The sequence below is a fragment of the Melanaphis sacchari genome, unplaced genomic scaffold, assembly GCF_002803265.2.
Source record: "Melanaphis sacchari strain LSU unplaced genomic scaffold, SCAv2.0 Contig0_pilon_pilon, whole genome shotgun sequence".
NCBI lineage: Eukaryota > Metazoa > Arthropoda > Insecta > Hemiptera > Aphididae > Melanaphis > Melanaphis sacchari.
The window spans coordinates 14,079,831-14,093,117 of NW_020270366.1; the positions used below are offsets into that span (position 1 = coordinate 14,079,831).

The following is a 13,287-nucleotide window of genomic DNA, read 5'->3' on the forward strand; positions in this document are numbered from 1 at the left end:
TTATCGACGTTGTAAAACAATACACCGCACCGGCGTTTTCATATCTATACATAATATATATCATACTATATTATAATAATTTTATGGGACGTTATATTGAGTTGCGTTGTGCAGTATAGCGTACAGGTACGTCTCACCGTTCCGGTAGACAATATAGCAAACACATAAACACATAAAAAATTTAAAATTAACTTCACCTCCCGCAACAGGTAAGTGCTGGGCCACTGATGATAATACCATCACTTTTATTGCCATGCCGCCTTCGTTGTCGCCGGTGTTGTGGTTGCGTGATTAGTTACGATTTTAACGGTCGTATTAATAATATAATAATATTATAATGACATTGCGCATTGTTCTCGTTATTTTAACAATTATTACCATCATCTTTTCACGTTGACCGCATGTATATTTTATTCTATTATTACCTGTGTAGGTACTTGTATCGGCGGTAATACATTCCAACGACGCTGCCACCGCCGTTGCCGCCACCGCAATAACGTGTTTGCCAATCGATTTTGCGGTGACTATACGTCGGACTTGTCCGACGTCTTCGATTGCGCAGACTGACGGTGTGTACCTCGACAGAGAGTGAGTGAGAGAGAAGTGTCCGCAAATATCATTTATACCTGTAACAGTAATAATTGTTGTAATATAATAATATTCGATTAGGTTTCATATTCTTTGGATGTAAGCCAACGCGTGCAGTTATCGAACTTGATGACCGATCGGCTGGTGCGAAATCGTCAACGAACACGACTGAGCACTTACTACAACACATGATACTGTGTACATAGAAACAAGTACGTGTTGGAAAAAATTATAAATCAAATTAAATTATGTAAAAATGATGACAGGCAGCTGTTTTTTTTATTATACGTAATATAATATCATATAGAAATAAAATGCGCCAAACACATTCTCAATAATATTAATACAATTCGTTGACGGACGACTGTAATGCGCGCGAATTTTCATGTACTTAATTGTACAAATTAATCGAATCAAATGCTTAGAACAATTTTTGCACTTGTTTTCGAGAAATAAATAATAAAATCTCGAATTTAGTTTTGTGCTTAAATTCGTATAATTATATGACAATAGCCTATGGGCTATGGCCCATGAACCAATAATGGAAATAATAAGATGTTTTGAGATGATATTATGATCATTGAATTTAGTGTTCGTCCAATGAACCTGACCTAAAAAATGGGTCTTAACTTCTAACAGTAAGCAAAGTGTTTCTTGATGTTCTATAAAATAATAACTTGTACATTATATTGCATATTTTTATTTTATATATATTATGTATAGCAAAGTAATAGATTATTCATGTGAAGTAAATAGTTTTATACACCTGCATGTTATGCTAAAACATATTTTATTTGAGTATTTTCTCTGACACTTATCTTTTTAAAATCATTTGATATTATAAATGAAATAATGCTGTTTAAAATGTATGAATAATTTTGAAGATGAACCTACTTAAACGCTATTGATATTTATATACATATATATATATATAATTTATCCACCATAAAAATATGCGAAACTAAATCACATAGGACTTGGAACACAATTCCTAATAGATTACTTTAATACTAACATAAATTATAATAATGTATGTTATGTCATTTTTCAGGACTTTATATTTCTCTACAAATTGTTTTATTTATTTCGATTACAGTTTTATTATATCCAAATCGATGATTATAAAAAAATTGTTAAAAAAAAATGTTATCAATTATTTTATGCCACAATAGTATATTACAAATTTATATTAACCTATTATAGTTCTATCGTAATGCATTATCTATTTATTTGGTATATGTCTGTTTATGGTTTAAGAAAATCACTCTGAAGAATCATAGAATAAGAAAATATTATTAAAAAATGATAATTTAATTTAAGTTGTAATGCTATTTATAATCATAAATAAATACGCGGTGAACATGATTTCAACGATATTTAATTAGACACAATTCGATATGTGTAATATTGGTACCTTTGCCACGTCGTCTCTATCAGAAACGGTATATTATTATTACACTATATTAACATTCATTTTCGATTAAATCAAGACTAACGATTTAATTTAAAATTCAAAATCGCCTGCCAAGGACGGAGATCGTATCTTTTAAGGAAAAAAATATCGTTATACTCAACGTTCTATTTATTATTGTCGCGAGTTATTAAATTATAGTTGAACGACATTTATGACTTTATTAAGTTAATACAAAAAAAAAAACCAACCCATTACCTATCGTTATAAGCATGGCGATTTCATGAGTAATATTTGTCTATAACAGCTCACTGAATATAATGTTGAAAATAAAAAATGACCGTTTGATCCATAAAACTGTGTCCAGTAAATGTTGGTTTTAATAATATTAATGGGTACCTACTTATAATAACAACTATTAAATAGCGTGAATATAATAATATGTTAATACATAGTAATTGATAGTGTTGTTTGATGACTCAATAATAATAATGTTATAAGATCGTACACACCTAATACATTGTAGAAAGACATTTTTAATAAATACACAGTTGTTTATGAATATCGATAATAAATGAAAATTTATTAAACATTAATTTACGAGTATTCGGTATACGTGTATTATATTAAGCGTTTTACGACTCTCGTTTCGCAATGTAAATTTAATAAGCGTAAAATTAATCGTAGATACCTTTTTACCTATTATATTATTACTCTGTAACGTGTACGGTTTACACAGTATAATAATATTATGTTATTGCCCCGTCAACGCTACGTTATTGATATAATTATAATTTTTTACAATAATCGTTTGCGAGAACGATATTCACGTCAAGTCGGTCGATCAGCGTGATATCATTATCTCTATCACGTTTTAGGAGACGATATTAAAAATATGACATGATTTATTATAAATCGTAAGGTACCTATGGCATATTGTCATGTTGAATTATTACTATTATTGTGAACGGTTCATCCGACGTTTTCGCCATCTACTGGCTACGGACCTACGGACGACGACGTGGGTCTTATTATATTATTGTTATTGCGGTCTGGCCAATCTACGACGACGAAAAACTAGCCACAGAATTACAACAACAATATTACATCGAAGAATATAGTGTGCGAGGGAGACGGAAACGCGAGAAGAATAATCGTCATTGTCGGTCTTGCACATCTGCTGCCGGGTGGGCCGCGCCGCCGAGCCGTCTTAAAATATAATAATAATAATAATAATAATAATAATAATAATAATAATACTACAATATTACTCGAGGTTTTATCGTCATTACACACCGCTGTTGTACGAGACCGCTATAACATATCATGTATAAACACGCTGAGCTATGCCGCGATGGCGATATTGGATTATTATTACACGAGCAGAGAATTCCACGGGCGTGTGTCGTAGGTACTCACGCGTCTCGGGACTCACGCGGTCTCACACGGGGTTTCGACCATATTATGTCGAGAAAATTTGACAGCCCTTCTCTGACGACGATGACGACGACGGCGACGGCGACGCGTCGAGGGAGATTCCCGCGGTGCGGCCCGTCAGAGTCTCGCGACTGACAAGAGTCGTATTATCGGCGTGTATCCGAGTGTGTGCATCCCTTTTGTGTTTACGCGCCGAGACTTGACCTCACACACACGCACACGCGCTTTGATGGATGTTTTTTAATTGCACGTCAAACATGACTCGTATTATATCCATTTCTGTATTATACGACCGTGTGTTACGATAATATTATCATTATCATTATTATTATTATTATTATTGTGGGTTAAAAAAAATGAACCGTGACGGTTGTCGTTGTTGGATCGGTGACGGGAAGCGCATTAATGTAATTTATAATAAATAAATTATTAAGCGTGTATTATAAGACCACTTACCATTCAGAACCTACATTGATATATTTTTTTAAATACTTATTACTTGTTTGTTATTAGTAATTACTTGTTAATATTACTATCATTGTCTACAGCCGTGTTAGTTTTAAACTATGAAGTTTACACTAATTCAAAAAATTTATTCTTATAGATTTTCTGGTTTTCATACAATTATTTTATCTTGTATTCTTGTGTTATGATTATTTATTCACTAAGTTACCAACAGTATCACAATATTTTTACACCTATTAAAAATTAAAAATACATATAATTTTATAAGTTGTAAAATATAATGATAATAATAACAATTTCATAATATTATTAAAGGTACGACCAATACTTTAACTTAAAATTAAAATAAGACTTTCGTATAATATATTATCGTCATGCTCGATGGAAGAAAATGAAATTGTCGATCGGTGAAATAGAGACATAATTTGGTTTGATGGTAAAGAGTCGTTTTGGCAGAAAAGGATTAATCTATTACCATACTGTATATCTATATTATATAGCATATAATGATATATGTATATCAGGTGCGATCGATTCCGTTTGTTAAATGTGTCATGTGTTGAATTCGATCCCCACTCACTCTAATTTGCACATTTAATGACAACTCGTTTGTGCATAGGTTTGTATATGTATATATATATACACACACACACAAACCTATATATATTTATATAAAGGTGCACTTATAGTACGGCCGAAATAATAGTTTAAAAAAAACATGTCGAATCATACCAAATTTAAATTAAAATCGTTCGCGGAACGAAATTAAGATCGAAATTAGATTCATTTTTATTGCAGGTAATATTTAAAACAGTTATCGTATACACAAGTTAATGGGATTTTATTTCAAAATTAAATTACTGTTCAGGTTAATATTATTTGGTTTTCGGCAACTCATATCTACGGCAATAAAATTTTTGAATTTTTTAAACGGTTTGCGAGAAAATAAATAATAAATCACACGGTATACGGTATACGTACGTTAACCGCTTAAAATGAAATATTCAGACGGTAATAACACTAATAACTACACATCTATAATATTATTGTATAGGTAATATACATAGAGTATAAAAGGGTGGAGAATTTAATTTTTTTTTTTTAACTAAATAGGAAAAAAATCGTTTTAAGAGGGTTCACCGTGTAAACGAATAATTTTTATTTATTTTCTCGGGACATATTATATTATTTGCCCCCCGGGCAAAACCGTAAACCAATAAACATACCTAACTGAAACATAGGTACCGATCCGAACGTCTTTAAAAAATATATTAATAATTCCATTCGCTATTCTTTTTGAAAACGTACCCTTACATCACAGCGGGATCTCGCATATATATTATAATATTAAATTGTATACGGTAATATATACATATATACAACTTTAAGTCTGACAGTTAAAAACACAATTATGTATTGTTGTTGGTGGATGACGTGGTGTGAGGGAGAAGAGTAGTTAAAGAACTAACGTTGGAGAAAACCGTATTTATTTATACATTATTTATATATTTACCTATGTACAGTATACATCGTAGTGCACGTTGGCTCTTAAGTCCGACAATAATAATTCACACCGCGCATGTTATACAGCCGGCGCACCCTAAGGTAAATAATATACGCATCACGTGACAGACTTTGCGTGCACTAATGAGATATAGTCGCGAGTATATTAAAAATAAAAAAATAAAAGACCTAATAATAATAATAATAATAATAATAATAATAAATTATTATATTACTTATCGCATAATGTTTTGGTGTCGCGTCTCACGCGATTCCTAACCAATTATATACGTGCGTATATGTGACCATTGACCACTGTTGTATATATTATACAAAATTTACTTAATATGTACTTGCCCATATACAGAGGTACGTAGCTATAGTGGTGTTAAGAAAGGCAAATCCGGCACAAACAACATTACCTAGTACTTTGTACTATGCAGTATGCGTGCATCCTCGCAAAAAATGTATCTACCTCAATTAATAATTAATTTATTCGTCTATTGCAGTTACTTTATATTACATTAAAATGAATATACCTACGCTAAGTACACTTGAACTTCAGGTCCCGGACAGTAAACAAGGCTGATGACTATATAATTTTCATCAAAATCGTTTTCAAGATAGTATTACAGCGATTTTTTTATCATAAATGTTATTATTTTATAAAACGAGGTCGGACAAAAGTCGAAGATTACAATAATTTTGGACACGCTTAATGTATATGTTATCTCTTGTATGAGTGTAAGACACGTTAGTGTTTTAACATATAAAAGTGAAAATAATTATGTTTACCATCACTAATTTGCTTTAAATGTATAATTTCGTGAATAAAAGAATCTTAAATTGTTATACACATTTGTGAAAATAATTTTCTAATCATATATTTTTGTTGAACTTTCTAATAACTCGAAAAATTAGTTTGTTAATTCTTTTGGAAAAATGTTCCAAAATTGTATCCAACAGATATTACTTAAATTTTAACTTGAAGAGATATATAAAATCAGGTAATGTAGTAATAACCGCTATCAGCTTAGTATCAAAATTATGCTGTTCCAATAAGTTTCTGCTTACTCTAGAACGCAGTGTGCCTGTCTAGAGGTAAGATGAGGAGTACAAAATTTCAATCCATGTGCACAAATTCTGACAAGTTTCCTTGCAAGTTTTCTATGTCTATCGCATTTTTACTATACATAGTACGGAAATGAATGGGACTAACGTTTAAAGAGGAATACCTTAATATAACTTTAATTTTATTATAAACCTGTGGGTAGATAACTTGTAACAGAAATCAAAAATGTATTTTAAAATCAATAGAAACTTTGACACAGCGTACATATTTCTGCCTAGGGCTGTTTTTTTCCATACTCTTCTCGGTTATTTGAAACTCGAAAGCGTGCAGGTGTTTTTTTTTTCCTATAATCAATTTGCTTACTATATAACAATAACAATGTAATCGGGTCATTCATCGTTCTGCATTGATGTTACAATTTCGATTTTGTTCTATTCATTTTACTATTAGTGCCTAAACATTAAAACTATGACACTAATAAGCCGTTATTAATCTCGTTTGGTTTGTATTCTAAAACACAAATTAATTTATTTGTTAGTAGTTTTCTATTTTATGAACTGTTATTTATCAGTTAATCACTGCTAAAATTGTTGGTATTACTATTAAAATAATGGTTTGATAACATTTATGACCATAAAGTTCAACCTTATTTTCACTCAAAATCACTTTACGATGAGAAGTATACCATTGAATTAAAAATTCATACAACTATTACAGTGATTAAATTAATTTTAACGTATATTTGACACATCTATGTACAGTAGAGTAGTTACTTACTTGCTCATTTTATTTTCGTTTTCGATGTTAATTTTAATTTTAAGTACGTTTTGTTAATAATATTGTTATTATTATGTTTAATATTTTGCTATTTACCTATTCTTTTAATAAATAATTGTATAAACACTGTGAAAGACCTCGAAAATATAACTATATGTCTTGTCTGAATAAAAATAAGACTTTGGTACGGACAACTATGTTATTCACGATAAAATGTCCTAAAAATGAAATCACCGATTCATCAACAGTCATCCTATATTTATTTTTCTTATTTTTTCTATTTTATTCTTCGTCGCCAGTGACCTCGAGAGAGACGAAGCGAAACATAATGCGACGCGTTGCTGAAAATCCCACGTGACGCTAGGCACTTTCGCCCGTACCATTTGACACTGCTTTTACGCGGGGGCGTGCGATTATGAGATTTACCACGGCCGCACTTCGCCCGGGTCTGCTCAAGTCGATCTCGTGTTCCTTTTTGCACCAGTGTTTTTTTTTGTTTTTTTTTTTGTTTTTGTTTTTAAATCGTTCTCGCGAAAGCACTCTAACGATATTACATCGTATACAGTCACGGTTGTTCTACAGTCGAATGCGTAGTGTACAACCCACGCTGTGTTAAAAGCCCAAATAAAATAATATAATAATATTATATTATTATGCAGTGGCGCAACCAGAATTAATTTCAAGGGGGGGGGAGGGTCCAAAAAATGTATTTATCTACTGTTTTTCGGTTTTTTTTCTTAAATAACACATACATTTTATTGTTAATTAAATAAAATTATATTATTTAATACATATATTTTTTAATTATATTAAATTTATAATGTATGTCAATTAATTATTATTATTATTATTATTATTATTATACCAATTAAAGTATGGTACAGTCATTAGACATTAGTCTTAATATTGAATGCATCTACGTACGTATACATCGAATTCAACGTGTTATTAACAAAATATCAAATCTAATATTCAATCTAATAAATAAAATTTGATGAACATTTTAGGATAACTTTAAAAAATAAAAATAAATACTATGGCATACACCAAGAGGGAGGGGTCCACTACTGTTATTATAATTATCACATTTTATTTGTTCTTTTAAAACATTCGTTAACTCAGAAAAATAAGCATTAAACTCGTATGTCCTCGCACGTCGTAATAATTGTAAACACAAATCAGTTATGAATTTTTATTCATATGCATTTTTACAATCGATGTATATGGTGATTTCCTGTGATTGGATATAATAGTAATACCAACTAATACAAGACTCTTATCTCGAGAAAAATAACAGAGCCCGGTTTAGAAAATGATTTTGAACATGTTTTTTCGTTTGACGAGATCAATTATCGTGTTAACTATAAAGTAATAAACTAATAAACTGTGGTTAAATAAACTGTCATCACTAATTGACAAACATACAGTTCACAAAAGACACGGAGAAACTTTCTATAATAAAACAGGTGTTTGTTTATTTATTTATATTATTTGTTTTGCAAGGTTTTTTTAGACTAAAAATAATAATAATGTGTGGAATCTACTGTAGAATGTAATATAGGTAATAATATTGTCGTTGCATATAACTGTAGTTAGACCTACATTTACCTAATTGTATTCCATAAACATTGTCAGCACAGCTTCACTTTTTTGCCTTATCACTCATGAACCGTTATAAATATTTTTATTACACAATATAAGATAAACATACATATAGTATATAAAACAAACACGATTCTCGATCGTCATACTCCATTTAAAAAAAAGTGAAATAAATGCATTATACAAAACCTAACACTTTAAAAAAAATTAATTTAATGCAAATGCCGATGTAAGCGCCAAACTATCAATTGACTATTTATAGAAGTATTGATTTTATTTTTTTCATGAATAGTTTCATATTTATAAAACGAAAATAGCTAGGGAACTATTATTATTTGTTTTTATTTTTGTTCGCTATTCGTACACAAATAAAAAAATCAATTTGGAGTCAACACTGAGTTTCAATAAAATGTTTTTATCGTACAAGAATGTATGACGTTTTTATGATGGATTTATGTTTATTGCGTGCTCTGAGCGTTTATTGAGATAAATAACTTAAATTTGCCTATACTCAATTTCATTATTATTATTATTATTTCCCCTATAAAAGAGACTAGCTTACACGAAACATGTTGTTTTTTATGCTAAATAAATGAAAAAAAAATATATTTGACTGCTAAGGAAACATAAAAAATATAATATCCGAGTTGAAAAACCCAAAATACTATAGCTGAACCTATCTTGGATCCTTAAATTTCTATTTCAATATTCGTTGAATTCTTGAGTATTTGTTAAAAAAAAATACTGACTAAATACTATATAAGCACTTTTTATCTTTCAATTTTATTTATATTCAATACTACCTATAGTATAATTTATAGGATACCTAAAATATTATTGTTTTGTATTAAAAATAATTGTAATTATTGTTGTGTTACATATTATTATTACATGTACACTAAATTATTAGTTAATATAAATTTTAACGTTATTACACACTTAATGTTATAATAAATGAACATGAATAATTAATATTCCGAAAACTTTATAGTTATGCAGGATCTCCTAAACTATATAATATATATTTTTTTCAAAATATATTGTCATGGTATGTAACATAGTTTGCATTGTGGAAATTGCTACAGTTATTTAAGTCGATTATATTATATACTAATATAAAATAAACCATGTATAATATGTATAGTTAGTTATTACATAACAATATAATTCTATGCGTACTATTAGACACTGGAAACGCATTTAAACTTCATATATTTTTAAAAACTTGTGTAAAAGTTTTTTGAATAGAAATATTATTAAAAGATTTTTGTAAAGTATACGTGATTGACAGATGTATAATGTTGGACATACGTATGAAGAAATTAGCAAAATGTTTAAACTGCTTTATATTCGATGGGTTCGTAACAGATATGTCCTATACATCTGATTTTCATAAAAATTGTTTAATCGTATTTTAAACTACTTAATAGGCAAATGTTCTACGATTATATGTTTATGCATTTTGTAAGGTGCTTAATCGTAAATTAATTTATTTTATCTTTGAGGTGATTTAACTTGTAGTAGTGAGACGATTGTTTAAATCACACATAATATTGTTTTTTTAATAAATCAAAATTTAGATCATACTATATATTATGTTTGAAATTATATGAATTTTTTTTAAAGTTTATGTCATTGTTCATGTTTTTTTAAAAATATATTACACATTTCTTTAAATGAAAATCAGTGTTAAAATATAAAAATAAAAATGTCTAGTTTGCAATTTTATTATAATTACATAAAATTTAAATTTAAATGTACTATATAATACTAAAAACAGTGATTTCATCAAATTATTGAACTAAAATTTCATAAATAAAAGTAGTAATAAAAATTAATGATAAAATAATAATTTTAGTTCTCTAACTAATATAAAATTCAATGTGTATGATATTTTACAATGAACATAATATATAGCACGAGTTTAAAATGGCGTCTTTAGCTTACTAAAAACTATAGTAAGTTATTGATAGGTACCTACACCAGGGTCCATTAAAATATGTTTGATTCCTAAATCTACGGTTTAAATTATGACAAAATTACAAATTCTGTATATAAAATATTATAGGTATTATATTAAATTACTCGATACGTACAAACCTATATAAGTAAATAATATATAAAAATACAATTATATTAAAAGAAAAAATATGTAATTTATAATATATAGTACATTTTTTACTCTAGACTTAAAAATATTAACATGGAATAAATTATGTTATATAGGGCTAAATATATTTAAGAAATACTTGTGTTAGTCACTCCTTCATTTTTTTAATAAATTAATATCACTAAATATACAAATGTAAGTAAAAAATTTAATTTTAAGTATGATTACCTACTATAATTCATAATATTTGTATTTAGATTTAAATAATATACTTTTAATATTATAATTCAATATTTATTATGTAAATCAGATAACCACTCTATAGTAAAATTCAAAAATCAAAATTAACTAATTAACCAATTAACTATGTTATAACTTTAAACTTTAATCAAATAAAGTTATTATTAAATAATTAATGGTTTAATATAATTTATAATATTGTTTTTTTTTATTCGTATACTTTTCTGAAGTTATTTCATATTAATAAAAATGATAATATACTCAAGAATTACGTGTTTATCACAGTAACTGAAGATTGAAACCAAATCTAGATAGCTTTCAATGATTTTCCTAATAGTCTGTCAAAGAATAAGAAAAAAATCAGAGATAGATGTCGAAAATTTTTGAAAGATTGTTGGCAAGCAGTAAGCACAAAGTCATTTGTGATGATTTATTATTGTTTTAAAATTTAATATCACAATGTGTATTTTTGTAGTGTCACCATATTATTATATCGAGACAGACAAAGAAAGACAAGTGCATAATGGATATCTGCTCACAATATCATGCTCTGCATTACATTTTTTTTATTATTTAATATTTTTAAATATGTTTTATTGACTTTAATAAGGTTCACTTCGCAGGTATTGCATTCAAACATGAATACAATTTGAAGTTTGATCCTTAAATATTTTATAATTATTACTATTTTTAATTAAGCATCAGCTTAGGCAATTAAATCATTGATTTACAATTATTTTCATAATTATATTTTTTTTAGATTGTGTTTAAAAAAAAAATCGTGAAAATTTGATTGGATTATAATGTTTAGTTTATATTTTTTAGTATATTGTGTTATCTAATAGTTATTATCTTTATTTCAATTCTAATTGTCATTAATTGTGTAAAGTAATTTAAAAAACATATATCTATTTGTTTAAGTGTTGCGGGTCTTTATAATAAATTACGTAAAATATATATATCGATTCATCGTTAAATTACCTAGTTAATTTTGATAACATGAATAAAAAAGAGTCATAGATTATGCTATTAAGGTATGGTAAAATTTTCAATGTAATTGTGGGATTAATTAATTGGTAAGAAATGAAAATCCATAAAATAAAAAAATACATGCATTTTTTTTATACCAATATACCTATTGTAATTTTTTCAAGATCTACTTTTGAAATGTATAATGCTATTCTATAGACGCTATAATATACCCAGACCCATAAATGTACAATGTAGACGTTTAATGATTATTATTGTATATATGTATCGTGTGCGCCACAACCGTAAATGCGTATCATATAGTTGTTGGCCAAATTAAGTCACGCTCGTGAGTTCGAGTCGGTCGCGAAGTGTGCGGTATAAATGTATAATAAAACTCAGAGTCATATAATTATGTATATATTTATTTTTTTTTTTTATTCTTGTCAGCTTCGCCGGCCCGAAAAATACCAACCGAGCGAATTTCACGATCAAAGAAATAGTTTAAACGAAGTTCCGGCGGCGAACCGGGAGCTTGTATATTATTATTGTTAATCCGAGTGAAAACTGTGCGGAGAGCAAAGGGATCAAAGCATAACTTCAGGATAGTTAAGAACAACTCGCGTCAGAAGCCGCGCATGTGAAGCCGACACTTCCGTTTCGAGCACGACAAAATTAAACGTCTCCCGCAGTCCCAGCGACGACATGTCCGAAAATATTGTCCGCTACGCGTGTTCATGTTTATTACAATTATTATATATATATATATATATTACTATTATTATTATGAATACCACCTCGCGGTGAATTATTACCATCACTATTATTATAATTAACATCACTATTAAATTATTTTTTCATTGTTGATGTTTTTGGCCACCGGAAACTGGCGGGTGAAAAGTGTCACGGAAATTCATATTTGTTGGTATGATTATTTTATGAACAAATAATAACCCTAATAGTAATTGCGATACTATGTTATTTTTTCGGAATATTTTTACCGACGGTACGAAAATATTCGTAATCCACGTTTTAATATAAGCGTACCTATATCATGTATCGTAACGTGTAACCTATCTCATATTACAGTCGTTGTGAAACGCGTTAAGGATT

General features: G+C 28.5%; 1 long non-coding RNA gene across 1 annotated transcript; it reads left to right on the forward strand.

Moving 5' to 3' along the window:
- The first annotated feature begins 449 nt into the window (after positions 1–449).
- Positions 450–12,819, forward strand: LOC112597858. The gene is made up of 3 exons (XR_003114865.1): positions 450–588; positions 670–800; positions 12,625–12,819. It is a non-coding gene; the product is annotated as an uncharacterized LOC112597858 (long non-coding RNA).
- Positions 12,820–13,287: the final 468 nt, after the last annotated feature.